The sequence below is a fragment of the Nymphaea colorata genome, chromosome 6, assembly GCF_008831285.2.
Source record: "Nymphaea colorata isolate Beijing-Zhang1983 chromosome 6, ASM883128v2, whole genome shotgun sequence".
NCBI lineage: Eukaryota > Viridiplantae > Streptophyta > Magnoliopsida > Nymphaeales > Nymphaeaceae > Nymphaea > Nymphaea colorata.
In genome coordinates, this window is record NC_045143.1 from 17,523,959 (window position 1) to 17,540,098 (window position 16,140).

A 16,140-nucleotide genomic window follows, 5' to 3' on the forward strand; every position below is an offset into this window, starting at 1 on the left:
ACCGGTGTTGATCATTTCTGCCACCTAACGAGCGTGATCAGGTGTAATCCAAACACCAGCAGTGTGAATAGCTTCATCCTTACCACTGATGATTTCAATGGTGAGATCCCGGCAGCCATCGGCAAGCTCACCAACTTAGTCTCTCTCATCCTCCATAAGATGCCAAACCTTCATGGATCAATACCACCATCCATCACAAACCTCACCAAGCTCGCAACTTAGTCATCTCCTGGACTAATGTGTCCGGGCCAGTACCAACTTGGTTGAATCGACTGAGCAACCTGTATTCCTTGGACCTATCCTTCAACCAGCTCAGTGGCTCCATTCCCCCAACCCTTGGCTATCTTCTGAAGCTCGTATGGCTGCATCTGGACCGCAACAAGCTGACTGGACCCATACCGGAGTCTTTTGGCCACTTAGCCAGCCTGAAGCAGTTGATCCTCTCCCACAATAGCCTTGCCGGTGCCATACCCAAGTCTCTTACCCATGTCGATTTATACGTAATCAATCTGGACAGGAGTAAGCTAGTGGGTGATTGTTGGAATATTACCGAAATTTAACGTGGTTCGGCCATTGGCCTACATCCACCAGAGAAGAAACTCTCACTCACTATTGTATTACTTTCATCAAATACACAAGCCTTATATAAAGATACATGGTAAGGTTCCATTGTGTAAAGATAAACATGTTAACAGCTAATTTCCAGATTGGATGACTCATCCATAACATGGCAAGAAAAACGAACAAGGAAACCTACATAAGGAAAATCTAGATAAAGCAAGATCGCCTTCAACAACTTGCTATAATTTTGGTAGACGTTGGTGAAGATATCCTTTCCTTTCAACACTCCCCCTCAAGTGGGATGTAAAGATTCCAGCAGCCCCACTTGATTTTGATTTCATTAAAATGCTTAATCATGAGTCCCTTGGTAAGGCCATCAGCCAATTGATTGCAGCTCTTGACATAGGGGGTACATATATCTTTCTTTTGCACTTTTTCCCTTACATAATGGCAATCGATTTCCAAATGCTTTGTTCGTTCATGAAATACCGAATTTGCAGCAATGTCGATAGCAGCCTGATTGTCACAAAGCATAGGAATAGGATAATCAACCTTGAAGCCAAGCTCTTGAATGAAATACTTTACCCAAATGAGTTTGCTGGCAGCAGTGGCCATAGATCAGTATTCAGCTTCTGCACTTGACCTTGAAACAGTGTTTTATTTCTTACTTTTTTGTGAAACTAAATTGCCTCCAAGAAATACACAATAGCCTGTGATGGATTTTCTATCCACTCCTCCTGCCGAGTCTGCATCAGAATAGCCCTTCATGTCAATGTTTCCATTTATTTTATACCACAATCCTTGACCGGCAGTTTTCTTTAGATATCTCAAAAATCGATCCACCATTTTAACGTGTCCAGGTTTCAGAGCATGCATATGTTGACTGATCAAACTTACAGCAAAAGAGATATCGGGTCTGGTCACTGTAAGATAAATAAGTTTTCCGACCAATCTTTGATACCTACTTATATCCTCAATGACTTTGCTTTCAGGATCCTCTAGCTTGTAGTAAGGATCTATAAGAGTGTCAATAGTCTCGGACTCGAGTTTTCCAGTCTTCTTAAACCGATCGAGGATATACTTGCATTGAGACAGGTAAATACCTTTCTTTGATCTAGAGATTTCTATGCCCAAGAAGTATTTGAGTCTTCCCAAATCTTTGAACTAAAAGGCTTTGTGGAGAAATTTTTTCGTCTTGAGCATGATATCTAGATCATTTCCAGAGATGATGATATTGTCAATGCATATGAGAACAATTACCACATTTTCTCCAGTTCTCCTGATGAAAACAGAATTGTCTGTATGGCAGCAGGAAAAATGTTTCATTTCAAGAGCTTCACTCAATTTTTGATGCCATGCTCTGGGTGACTGTTTCAGCCCATAGATAGATTTTCTTAGTTGATAGACCAACCGTGGGTTATTTTCTTGAGGATGACCTGGAGGGAGTTGCATGAACACTTCCTCATTCAGATCGCCTTGTAGGAAGACATTTTTTACGTCGAGCTGAAATAATGGCCAGCCAAAATTACACGCCATGGAAAGTAAGATTCGTATGGTATTCATTTTCGCTACTGGTGCGAAAGTTTCCTCATAGTCTAGCCCTTGAGTCTATGTGTATCCTTAGTGACTAGCCTTGCCTTGTGTCTCTCTATGGAACTGTCACTGTTATATTTAGTTTGTATATCCACTTACATCCAACAACCCTCTTGTTCTCAGATAAAATTGTAATATCCCAAGCGTGATTTTTCAATAGAGCATTCAGTTCTTCATTCATCGCTTCAATCCAAATAGATTACTGTTTTGCTTATTGATAAGAGCTGGGGTCATGGTGGCCAGCGATAGAGCTTAAGAACGCAGCATGTCTCTTGGAAAGATGTTGGTAATGAAGTTCCTTATTCATAGGGTACTCACCGGCAGCAAACATTACATAGTCATCAAGATACTTGGGGCGTTGCGTTGTTCTTTCAGATCTTCTACTTCTTGAACTTGACTTAGTTCAGGTTGTGAGATGTTTTCCTCAAGGTGTTCAATAGGTTGAAGCTACTGATCAGCCAAATGACGAGTAGAAATCACAACATCAAACTCCTTGTAGTCGTCTATGCAAGGTTGTGTGGGGCTTCCAACCCCTGCCCAACATAATCAATAGGGTGAAAGAAGGGAGTTTGTTCATGAAACAACACATCACGAGAAATGAACAGACGACTATTCTTAACATCATAGCACTTGTACCCCTTTTTTGAGGATGATGAACCTAGAAAAACACATTTAGTAGCTTTAGGACTTTATACTGTGCACCCAAAAACACACATGTGAGATATGTTTAATTTTCTTTGCACTAACACTTCAAGAGGTGCCCTACCATGTGGCCCTTTTGAGGGAGAGTGATTTATGATATAACATGCCGCAAGTACAGCATCACTCCAAAAACACTTGGGTAAATTCATTTGAAACAAGAGAGATCTTGTTACCTCTAGAGTGTGTCTATTTTTTCATTTGAAGACACCATTTTTCTGGGGCGTTTTAACACAGGAATACTGATGAATAATACCATGTTCCTTCTCAAAGATATCAAATTGGTGATTTTTAAATTCTGTCCCATTGTCAGACCGAAAAGCTTTAACATATGCTCCATACTAGGCTTCAACCAACATGTAGAATTCCTTGAACTTGGAAAACACCTCATCTTTGGACTTTAATAAATAAATCCAAGTGAAATGGAAAAAATCATCAATGGATAACACATAATACTTGAAATTGGAATAAGAATCCATAGGCGCAGGGCAGGGCCCACACATCAAAGTGAATCAGCTCAAAAGGAATATTAGACTTGCTTTCAGAGTGAGAAAAATGTAATCTTGTCATTTTTGCCAGTTTGCATATCCCACAAAGGTTGGAATCAAATTGCATACTAGGAAATAAAATTTTTAAAGGTCTACTTGAAATATGTCCGAGACGTTGGTGCCACACTGAACTATCGTCTTGCACCTTTGCCGAGAGAGCTTGCACTTTATCTTCTAAAATGCAAAGACCACGGTCCATGTGACCTTCACCAATCTTCTTCTTCCTCACTAGGTCCTGAAGTATAACATTAGAGGGTGAAAAAATAACTTCACAATTCAGGTCCCTAGTGATTTTGGAGACAAATAGTAAATTAGAAGACAGATCAGGCATGTATAATAGGACCTTGGAAGTGTAGGAGGAACCAAAGGACCGTAAATTTCCAATACCTTCAACATTTATGTGCGACCCATTGGCTATAGTAACAGTAGTGTACTTTTGTGGAGGAGTAATATCATGTACAACAGAGCTATTCATGGTCATATGTTCGCTGGCCCCTGAATCAACAATCCACTGGTTAGGGATGCGCATACCTTTGTTTTCTGCTGTAGAGTTTAACTTGGTTGAGGCAACAACAGCAGATTGAGTTCCTTTGACACTTTGAAGCAGTTCATTGATTTTTCCTATAATTATAGGGAGATCCAGCATGTTTGATTTTTCATTTGTTGTGGCGACTTTGGCACTTACCATAGCATCCTTAGGTTTGTCATCCCTCTTCCTATCATTAGGTCTCCCATAAATATCCCAGCAATGGTCACAAGTGTGACCATCCTTTTTGCAGTAAGTGCAAAATCATTTGGGTCTGGTTCTGCCTTTAAGATCTTGAGTACTGAAGTTGTTTGTGATGAAGGCAGTCCTTTCGGTTTGTCCTGCTTCACTAGTTCTAGAGGAGGAATTCATCACAAGTTTTCTAGATTCATCACTTAAGAGAAGGGAGCATACCGTAGATATGGGTAAAGGGGTAGGAGACATAAGAATCTGCTTCCTTGTAGATTCATACTTAGGTCCGAGACTGGCCAGAAGCTCAAAATTTTTTTGCTATTCACGGATCTTTTCTTTTGAGCTCAATCTTTCAGACATGGCCATAAGATAGTCCAACTCGTCCCATTTTCCCCATAGTTCCCCCAAATGCTCGCTAAGAGATTGATTTTCCTTTTTTGTGTTGCAGATGCTTTGGGACAGGTGGAGTTGGTTTTTTTCGCCATATGGATCCTTGGATTTCTTCCACATTTGAGACATAGTTTTAGCAAAATAGAATCCTTGGGCAATCTTGGGCTCCATGGAATTGAGGAGCCAAGCATGACAAGATGATTATTGGATCTCCATTCCTTGTAGGATGAGTCGTTCTCGCTGAGCTTGGGAAGATCATCGTTGACATAGTCCAGCTTCGATTTGCCACTGAGCTGGAACATAGCAAACTTGGACCAAGCCAAGTAATTTGAGCAATTTAGCAAAACGGAGGTGATTATGTAGCCAGGATTTGAGTGTTCCTGAACCACGATTTTCTTCATCATCTAGGCCATGGAGAAATGCCTATGACAGCCAGGATGAAGAAAGAACAAACTTGGCTCTCTGATACCATGTTGGAATATTAAGAAGAAAGGAAGACGAAAATTTAACGTGGTTTGGCCACTGGCCTACATCGACGAGAGAAGAAACTCTCACTAACTATTGTATTACTTTCATCAAATACACAAGCCTTATATAAAGATACAAGGTAAGGTTCCATCCTGTAAAGATAAACACGTTAACAGCTAATTTCCAGATTGGATGACTCATCCATAACAGGGCAAGAAAAATGAACAAGGAAATCTAGATAAGGAAATTCTAGATAAGGCAAGATTGCCTTCAACAATTTGCTATAATTTTGGTAGACGTTGGTGAAGATATCCTTTCCTCTCAACAGTGATCCATCTCACCTCTTCAATAACAGATCTAAGTCATTGAAGACCATAATCCTCTCCCACAATCTCTTCCATTTCAACCTGACTGGTGTCGTCTTCCCATCCGACTTGTGGAACTTGGATCTCTCACACAACATGATACACGAAAGCATTCCCATGGAACTTGCAGAACTACTCCATCTGCAGTAGTTTGACGTGAGCTACAATAGGCTCTGTGGGCGAATCCCCCAAGGTAGGAACGTGGTGATGTTTTTAGATAGTTCCTCGTATATGCACAACTGATGCCTCTGTGGACCGCCGCTCTCCACTAAATGCTAAAATCTGTTACCAGCTCTCGTGATCTCAATTGTGGGCTTGTTCATGAAATGAATGTGGCATGTAAGAGAACTAAAGTCTACATGAGGATCGAGCACCATGTGCAAGCAAAGCTGTTACACAAGGATACTGTGCTTGAGGAGGCAAGATCATGCGATGTGTAACCAAAAATGCTTCTGATTTGCACTTTATATTAATGAAGTTTTTTACTTCTTTTCCTAATTTTGATTCTGAGGGCATCAAATCAAGCCTTGAGGTACACTCTCAAGATGAACATATTTGGATTCACAAATGCAACTTCAAAAGATTGGAAATTCAATGCTATCATTTTTTAAAATTGATTCATAAAATCTTATGTCAGTGTAAATCAACTCGATCAACGTGTGGATTTGTAAAATTTGAAGCATTCAAATTGTCACAATATGATCAAATTTTGACAAGAGACTGAACATCGTCATTTAGTCTGTAATAGCTAGTGTAATCTTCATTTCACCTTAATCATATTTAAGCTCGTAGACTAGTTTCTAGTATTAATGAGGACACATGAAGTGAAGTATAGTTGTCTTGATCATACATGATTTAGGCAATCTTCACTTAACTCCATAGATATTCATTATTGCTTCTATAGCTTCTCTTTATCAATTTTTCTCCTTTTACAATAAGGAGACTGCACTTTAAGAATTTCGTGGCACATGAAATCCAGTATGCTATTAAAGAAGCCTTTCTCTGGTGTATTGGACAGGAAGTTAGCAAGTAATTGTGGAATTTGGCTAATAGACACCATGGCTTTTGAGGATGCCAGTGCATATTATGCACTATTGAAGAGGAAGCGTTCCAACAATGGACAACTACTTATTCAAATTTCGGGAAAAGTTCTATCACAAAGCTAATTACTTGCACAATTATTTGAGCTATAAGAGAGGATGTAGAGACTATGCCAAAGAGAAACATAGCTCCGCTCTTGCTCATGTGCATTGATGATGCATATGAGGCACCATCTTTTATTATATTTTCATGCATTCATCCATAAAAAATTAATGTTTCAATATCATGTTTTTGCATTGTTTTAATGTTAAGTTTTGATGTAATTTCAGGGGTAAATGGAAAAAATATCATGATTTTGGTGTTTTAGAGTGAATTCACTGCATAAACGAATCTAGATCCAAATCCAAAAGCCAAAACAAAACAAATCATGGACCCATAGTTGAAGCCAGATCCTCACACACCTCCGCTGAAAATTTTTTAGTTTTATTATAGGTCAAAATGATGCCCTATGTAATATATAAGTATATATAGCTTTTTTGTAGCTGGGTTTTGAACAATTTCTATGAATTTTATGTGGCAGTTTAGAATATGAGGAATTCAATTCCGCATTTTCCTTCTCTTATAGAGATGATTATCCATGGTAAAACCCTACATATCCTTGGTTCCATGCTCTAGAATCCTCCATCTTCTTCACATCTAAGCCACTACAATGGTGATTCTCACGTAATCGTTGTTCAATCCCCCGATGCAGCTGAGGATTCTTGTGGCCGAGAAATGTTTTTCTATCTTCCTCATCTCTCCATCATTGTATTCTTGTGCTTTTCAATACTTACTTTGCTTGTTAGATGTTTGCATTCAGGAATGGGAAGATTCTCAGGTCCATGGAGATTTTTGTGGCCTCTCAACCCTTCATGTGACCGGGGATTCTTGCAGCCAAGGCCATGTTTGGCCCTTTGATTTCCTTCCTCTTCTTGGGACAAGGTTTGCATTTCAAGGGCCCTGTGCAGCAAGGTGTTGCATTGGAGAACCTTTTCTTGGAGCCTCGAATCATAGAGTTTATGTCTTCCTCATCTCTTTCATCGGAGCATCAATCAGTAAAATAAATTGGGTTTGGTACTCTTGAGGCATATATTGAGGTATATTATTAAAACTCGGGCTCGAACTTAGCTTAGGAATCTCTTGTTGCTTTATTTCATTTAATGTATATTGAATTGGCTGTTCATTGTGGATGACAGAAATATTTAATGTTGAACACTTATTTGTGATTAATGAAGTTACATTAGTAAGTATACATGTTTATTCAATCTCTCCATTCCCTGTGGGTTGACTCCTGCAAACTGTATTTGAGGCGAAGGAATTTTTTTTTATTGGTGTGTGTTCTCAAAGGTTCATAACCATAAAATCTATTTTAGAAATGTTTTTCACTCCTAAATCACATCAATAAAATGAAGTTGTTTCTGCGAAATGGTGTGTGGCATGTAGACTTATATACTTAAAATCTAAATTCATTAATGTTTTTATTTTTTATGTTAGAAAGTTGGTTACATGCAGGTGTTCACTTATTATTTTTCTTGCTTCACATTTATTTAATTGAATTATATCTATTGTGATTATGTTCATGGAAGGAGCAATTAGGCAGGTCAGGCCTAAAAAACACAAAAAAAGATGGTTTCTGTTTGGTGTGTTTTTAGTGTACTTTTTTATATTGTTATTATTTATTGACAACATGCTAGTTAATAAAGTGTGATTTCAGTTGAGTCTATCAGATTGTTTTTTATTTTCAGCTTACTGGAGATTAGTTTGCATATTCATCATGAGTTTTATTGCATTTTAGTTGCATGTGAATTAAGTCAGAAAAGATCAAATTTTCAACCTACTGAACTCTATTTTTCAGCAGAATTTAGCCTGTTTTGAAAATTCATTTAAAAATATTGTTCTGGAGTTTTACAATTATATCTAAAACAATCCCTAAAAATGTCAGAATTTTTGAAGCTGTGTTTGCATTGATAAGAAATTTTGAATCCATCCTTGCTTCTAGCTAACAGAAACAGAGTTCTGAAATTTCAAATTTCTGAACCAAATTCCAAGAATTTGCATTTTTCATTCAAAATTGATCTTCATGAGCTTCATCTTCCTTAATTTACATTGTGGTGTTTAGTTTGCATGTCATATTTTTATGTAAGTTTAGAGTTCTTTATCTTCATTGTTTTGATAATGTTTTAAACCTGCTTGATGACTGGATTTTAGGAATTCCAAAACCAAGAGATAGAAAATGCTAACCAATGCACGTGGATTTAGACAACATTGTCACTTTTATTTTGCATACATGGTTAGTAGGATAGCCTGCTAACGTTGTTTGTTTTTGTTGATTTGTGGGTCGTTGGTGACCCATATATCAATTGTGGGACATACACTAGGTCTAACCTAGTGTATGCAAGGTTCGTGATCATTAGAACATCTTTCACCCGTTTCAACCAGAGCTGAAAAGGATCTTGAGAGCTAAGACAAAATGGAGGAGATGTTGAGAACGATGGAATATTAATGGAGTTGAGACCCCTACATAGGCCCAACCCCAAATCTGACTGCTGAAACTTCATGCCCACCCAGTATAACCAAGGCCCAGGAATTAGGAGACCCTAGATCCAAGCACCCACCTTTGAGATCAAGCCTTACTTGATCCAAATGCTACCATTCTTTTATGGCTTGTCTTACGGGGACCCAGATCAGCATCTCGATGATTTCCTCAAGATACGTTCTACAAATAGATGAAGCAATTTTGGAAAGAAAGCTCTTAGGATGATCTTAGTTCCTTAATTGTTTATTTAAGGATAAGGCAAAATATTGGCTGCACTCATTAGATCTAGGGCGCAACGAGATGTGGGAGCAGTTACAAGAGTTTTTAAGTAAGTACTTTCCCAATAGAAAAACAGATCAGTACAAGAAGGTCTTCACTAAATTCTCTACATTGGATGGCAAACAATTTCATAAAACATGGGAAATAATGAAGGAAGCACTTTGAAGATATCCTCATCATCAGCACCTTAGATGGCAATTGTTAAAAGTTTTCATGAAGAGTTGCCTAATAAATTTAGACAGATGATAGATTCGTCATGTGGGGCACCTTCATGTTAAAAAATGAGGAGGTGGCTTGGCAGGTCTTTGATATTTTCGCAGAAAATTTGTTGCCTTGTGATTCTTAGTGTATGTTGTATCTGTTAAGAAGAGCACACTTGGAGCTTTAGAGAAGGGAGGCATATTAGAGGTGAATCCAGCAGATTTGACTAACTCAAAGCTATACCACTTGTCACGAAAATTAGATCAATTCCTAGTTGTTTCTCCATATAAATCTAGTTAGGTGTGTTCTATCTATGCTAGTCCAGCACACCCTGCTCCCAATTGTCCTTTAGCATCCTAGTTTCCTAAGCTTGTAGCTGAGGAGGTTCAGGCTGCTTAGGATTTCTCGAAGCCACATGACCCCGATAGTTAGACATATAACCGAGGTAAGTATTTTGCTTGGGCAGTCAGAGCAATGCTCCAAGGGCAAAGGCATAAGCATTGTGAAATTTGATGATGTATAAAATGTACCATATTTTATTAGATTTTTCATGCATTCATCCATGAAATTAATGCTTAAATATTATGTTTTGCGTTGTTTTAATGCTAAGAGTTGAGGCCTTGAATTGTATACACTTTGGGGTTAAATTGGAGAAATTATCATGTTTTTGGTGTTGTAGATTTACTGTAGAGATGGATCCAGATCCAAATACAAATCCAAAACAAATCAAATCATGGATCAAGCCTTTTTGTAGGATTTTGAGCAATTTTGTGAATTTTATGAGGTGTTTTAAAATAAGAGGAATTCAATTCCAAATTTTCATTCTCATATAGAGATACACCCTATCCATGGTTCCATGCCTTCAAAGGCTCCATCTTCTTCACCTCCAAGCCGCTACAATGGGGATTCTCAGGTAGTTGAGGTTCAACCCTTCGGTGCAGTTGAAGATCCTTGCAGCTAGGTAAGATTGTTCAATCTTTATCATCTCTCCAACTTCATATTATTGTGCTTTTCACTACTTGCTTTGATGGGTTTTTGCAAATTTGCATCAAGAAATGAGAAGATTCTCAGTGCCATGGGGATTCATGCCCCCTCTCAACCCTTGGTGTGATGGGGGATTCTTGCACTCAAGACCACATTTCACCCATCTATTTTCTTCAGCTTTCCGGGACAAGGTTTTCGTCTTCAAGGGCTGGTGCAGCAAGGTATGACATTAGAAAACTTTCTCTTGAAGCCACAGATCATAGAGTTCATGTCTTCCTCATCTCTTCATCAAAGCGCTGATCAGGTTCATGGCTTTACCCATGATCAGTGTTTCAAATATAGCAAAAATCATAAGTTAAATACTAGAGTGGAGTCCCCAACAGTAGTTTTAGGATTTTAATCATTTGTAGTCTAGGATTTACTTTCTTTGATCGGTTGATTATTCCTTGTGTGATATTGGTGATTATTTGTATATGAACATTTATTCAGTCAATTAATAAAGTTGAATTCTTAGTTGAAAATCAAATTTTGAAACCTTGTTCTTCAATGGAGTCACTCGTGCTCACTACTATAGTTGAGTTCGGCAATTCATTATTGGTGCATGTTTTCAACTATCTCACAACAAATTGACATTTATAAAAGGGGTTTTAATGTAAAAACCATTAATTTTATGCATTGTTGCTAGGATTTTTATCTAAGTACTTTCCTACATACAAAACCAATCAGTTTAGACCTGCTATTACAAAGACAAATGGTGAACATTTCCATCAAGCATGGGAACACATAAAGAACATGCTTTGGAAGTGTCCACATCACTTTGTACCCAACTGGCATATAGTCCATAACTTTATCAAGGTCTTTTAGATTATAGTCCATAACTTTATCAAGGTCTAGTGGTGGGGCCTTCATGTTGAATAGCGAGAAAGAGGCATGGCATTTGCTAGATGCCCTTGTATAAAATTCTCTTCATCGAGCATCTTCTTGTGATCATGGGGCTACATAGAGTTCCCTTTGTCCATTAGCAGATGATGTGTGCTTTGTGCACTAGCAAAGCGCATTCTTTTGCTAAGTGCCACTTGTTGTCTTAGTATCCTGAGTATGTTTCTGAGCAAGACTCGGACTACTCAGAGTCTCTCTAGTCTGTCGTTTGGCCCATGTTCTCATATTTATAATCCTAGCTGGAAAAACCATCCTACTTTTCTGCATTTTAATTCACATCCATATACCTGCACATTCCTACCACAGCCTAGACACCCTCAGTTTGATTAGAGATATTCTATATCATTAGACACTTTGTCTTTGTGTCCTCATCATCAGCACTAATGGTACATGGTGAGATATTTAAGGAAAAGAGACTTCTACAAGCAATTGAGGAGATTAAAGTGCCTAACACTTCAAAGTGGCAATAGTATGATCAGGTGCTTAGTTCTAATGCTTGGTCTATCATGAAGCTTGAGACAATTTTGGAACATTTAACAGAGGCACTGGGTAGGAGGGGAAAGGGAGGTTTGCCTATTTAGTCAGTGGATAATTTCAATGGCGTAGAGTTGATTTTGGGTAGTGCAATGGAGTTTGAGGAACAATCATCACAGTCAAACCTAGTCATGACATTGAGGAGTGGTAGACATTTTCATCATCCAAAGTTGACCACAGTTTCAGTTGAGTTGCAGTATAGGGAAAATATATTCCATCATTGGCTCTACCTATAAATTCAACATCATCATTATCTTCACCAATTTGTGTAAAGGGCAGGTGAATCATCTCATCAGGAGAGTGAGCTAGCTAAGTCTAATCCTAAAACCAGACTTCACTAAGGCCTTAGAGAGCTACATCATTGTCTAGGCAAGATTTGAAAATGCAAGACATGCTTGACTTTTTTAAGAATATTCAATCAACTGGCCTCTTCTTGATGCCATCAAAAAAATCTATCTGCATGCTAAGTTTTTAAAGGAATTATCTACAAAAAATGGGTATTCTAGAACTCCCAGTAAGGTTCTTTTGAGCGAGCAAGTGAGTCAGGTGCTTCAATGTCAAACTCCATCTAAATTCAAGAATCATAAGACCACTATCGTTCACTGCGTTATCAGCAACATAGTAATTGAGCATGCACTATTAGATCTTGGAGCAAATGCTAGGATAATTTTATGATACGTTTGATTCTTGAGGACGTGTTAGTGAAGGTCTAGGATTTTTACTCTGGTCGATTTCATTGCCTAAATATGGAAGGGGTGGATGCACATAGACAATGTCCTATTATCCTAGGTAGGCCATTCTTAGCTATTGCCAATAGGTGTATCAATTGCTGAACATGAGTCATGAACATTTTTTTTTGGCAGCAAGAAGGCATGCTTGAACATTTTCAAGACAGCGATGGGTCTAGTTAGTGGTGCAGGATTTCAAGTGAATAATATTGAAGATCTTCTAGAAGAAGCACAAGATGTGTTTATTTCATCCTAGTGCATTGAAGTTTGTAGTGAAGATGATAGCATAAGTTCAAATTTTGAATTTGATTTTTCAAATAGGGTATAGTCATTTTTTGTTGTTTCACGAGTGTTCTAGTGCAACAGTTCCTTTAAGCTTCTCCAACATTTGGCTGAGGAACTTGCACCTATACCTTTGGAGTCTCCTTTAGAACAAGAGCTTAAGCATCTGCCCTACATGCTTAAGTTTTTGGGAGAGGATGAGAAGCTTTCTGTTATCATTTCTTCGCAGCTTTCTGAAGACTAAAAGAACAAGTTTTTATGATTGGTGCGAGAACAAAAAAAGGCAATAGGGTGGATAAGGGCAGATTGTAGAAGGATTAATCCTTCATTTTGTATAAATTGTAATCATACTGAAGAGGGATGCAAGCCTGTGCAGAATATGTAGTGGAGATTGAATCCTAATATAAAGGAAGTGTGAAGAATGAGGTAGTCAAATGGTTGGATGTTGGGATTGTAGACCCTATTTTTTACAGTGTGTGTGTGAGTCCAGTGTAGGTAGCACCAAAGAAGTTAGAGACTCACCGTGGTTAAGAATGAAGTCGAGACTCACCATGGTTAAGAATGAATATGGGGAATAGGTTTTGATGCGTTACAAGGTGGTAGTTCTATATTGATTATAGGAAGCTCAATCAAGCAACAACAAAAGATGATTTTCCACTTCATTTTATTGATCAGATTTTGGAGAAATTGGCTGGTTAGAGCTATTATTGTTTCCTCGATGGATCTCTGGCTATAATCAGGTAGCAATCCACACAGATTACCAGAGAAGACTACTTTTACATGCCTATTCAGCACCTTCTTGTCTTGGCTTACGTTTTTTAGGTTGTGTAATGCAGCCTCTACATTTCAAATGTTCATGTCATCGATCTTCTCATATTTATTGGAGGATATTATGGAGATCTTCATGGATGATTTTTTAGTATATGGCTCATCATTTGAGGATTGCCTTCGTAAGCTTGAGCAATTTTTACAAAGATGCAAGAAGACAAATCTAGTGCTTTCATGGGCGAAGAATCATTTTATGGTGAGGGAAGCTACTATGCTTGGACATATTGTTTGTCTAGAAGTTGATCGAGCTAAGGTGGAGTCAGCCTATCCTTTGAACCCACCTTTGTCTATGAAAGAGGTCCAATCATTTTTGGGACATGTAGAATTTTACTAGATGTTTATTAAGAATTTCAGTGAAATTTCTCAACCTCTTTGTGCATTATTGTGAAGAAGTAGCCCTTTATGTTTGATGAAGATTGTTTGAGAGCTTTTCAGACTCTTAATAGTGCTCTCACTCTAGCCCTTATTCTTCATTTCCCAGATTGGTTGCAACCCTTCGAGATAATTTATGATGCTTCCAACTATGCAATCGGAGCAATTTTAGAACAGGAAGTGGGTAAGAAACTAGTATTCATACACTATATGCAAGCGATTCTCTAACTGATGTTCAATTGAACTACACCACTATATAGGAGTTACTTGCAGTAGCCTTTTTCCTGAAAACGTTTTGTTCGTATCTATCTAGTGGGTTGTAAAGTTATCATGTACTCTGACCATGCAACATTAATGAAGTGTCTTTTAGGGAGGAAAGGCACAAGCCTAGGTTTATTAGATAATGTTTTTACAAGAATTTGATTTAGAAAACAGGGATAAGAAAGGTAATGAGAACATAGTTGCAGACCATCATTCGAGGTTCATTGTCGAGATGACAGGTGATTAATTGCCAATTCAATATTCATTCCCAAATTAATATATCATGGAGGTCAGACGTTTACAGTTGGCTTGGTATGCACACATTGTTAACTATTTGTTGACCAGTCAAGTGCCTGAACATGGGAATAGACAAGAGAGACAGATACTCGTCATAAGTTCTACTACTAGGACGACCCACAACTTTACAAGTATTGTGTAGAACAGGTAATCAGGAGGCACGTGCTAGAACAGAAGTTCGAGTCCATCCTTTCTTTTTGTCATTCTCATGCTTGTGAAGGTCACTAGAGCGGAAAGAAGACTGCAATGAAAGTCATGCAATGTGGTTTTTATTCACCATCTCTTCACAAGGATTCTTATGAGTTTTGTAAGCATTGTTTGAGGTACCAACAGATTGGGAGTATTTCAGAATGAGATTCTATGCTGATGCTACCTCTTTTGATCATGGAGATTTTTCACATCTGGAGCATCGATTTTATAGACACTTCCCACCATCATTTGTAAACATATGTAGTCTTGTTGTAGTTGACTATGTCTTCAAGTGACTTTAGGTGGTGGCAACGAAAACCAATGATGATCATAACGTGGTTTTAATGGCTATTAAGCACAATAATTTTTTTGTCAATTTGATGTACCATAAGCAATGATCAGTGGTGGTGTCAAGCATTTCAAGAATGTTTAGGTGGCTTCCGTTCTCAAGAAGTACTCTTTGATCATAAGTTTTTTAGTACGTATCATCTGCAACAAGTCAAAGTGCCTGACAAGGAGATTAAGCACATCCTAGAGAAAACAATCCACCTCGATAGGAAAGATCGATCTAAGTGGTTAGACGATGCACTATGGTTCTATGGACTGCATTTAAGACCCCTCTTGGTATGTCTTCATACCGCATTGTCTTTGGACAAGCATGTTTCTTGCCAGTTGAACTGGAGAAAAAGACTGCTTTGGGCTATAAAGAAGTTGAATTATGATTTTCTCTAAGTTGGGAATAGAGATGCTTACAGTTGATTTAGTTTGAAGAGATTTAGAATGAGATTCAATATAATTCCAGAATTTATAAGGCGAAAATGAAGGTTTTTCTTGATAACCATATTAATAGGAAGTCAATAAGCTAGTTAGAAGGTTCGGCTCTACAATTCTGGTCTGCATCTATTCCTTGGGAAAGTACATTCACATTGGATGGAAGGCACACAGTGAAGGAAGCTTATCCATGGGGTGTTATGAAGATCAGAAGTATAGAAGACCCCAAGAGTCACTTCATGGTACCAGGTAGCATTTGAAGCCCTACATTGAAAGAGTATCGTAGGTAGTAGATCTTGAAGAAATCAATTTCATTGAAAATGTGGCATAAGCATGATGATATCTGAACAAAGCAGATGTATATTAGACTAGTTTATTTAGTAGCAATTTGCTTTTCCTTTTGTTTGCTTTCATTTGTTGTTGTATACTTCAGCCATGCATTGATCTTTGTGCTTTAGTGGTGAGCCATTTTGTTGGACACATCGAAGTTTATGATGTCTTGTTTGGGGCAAGTAAT

At 38.1% G+C, this 16,140-nt stretch overlaps 1 pseudogene; it reads left to right on the top strand.

Annotated features, from left to right (window-relative positions):
* The window catches only part of LOC116256603 (polygalacturonase inhibitor 1-like), a 35,199-nt pseudogene continuing 19,059 nt past the window's right edge, over positions 1-16,140 (top strand).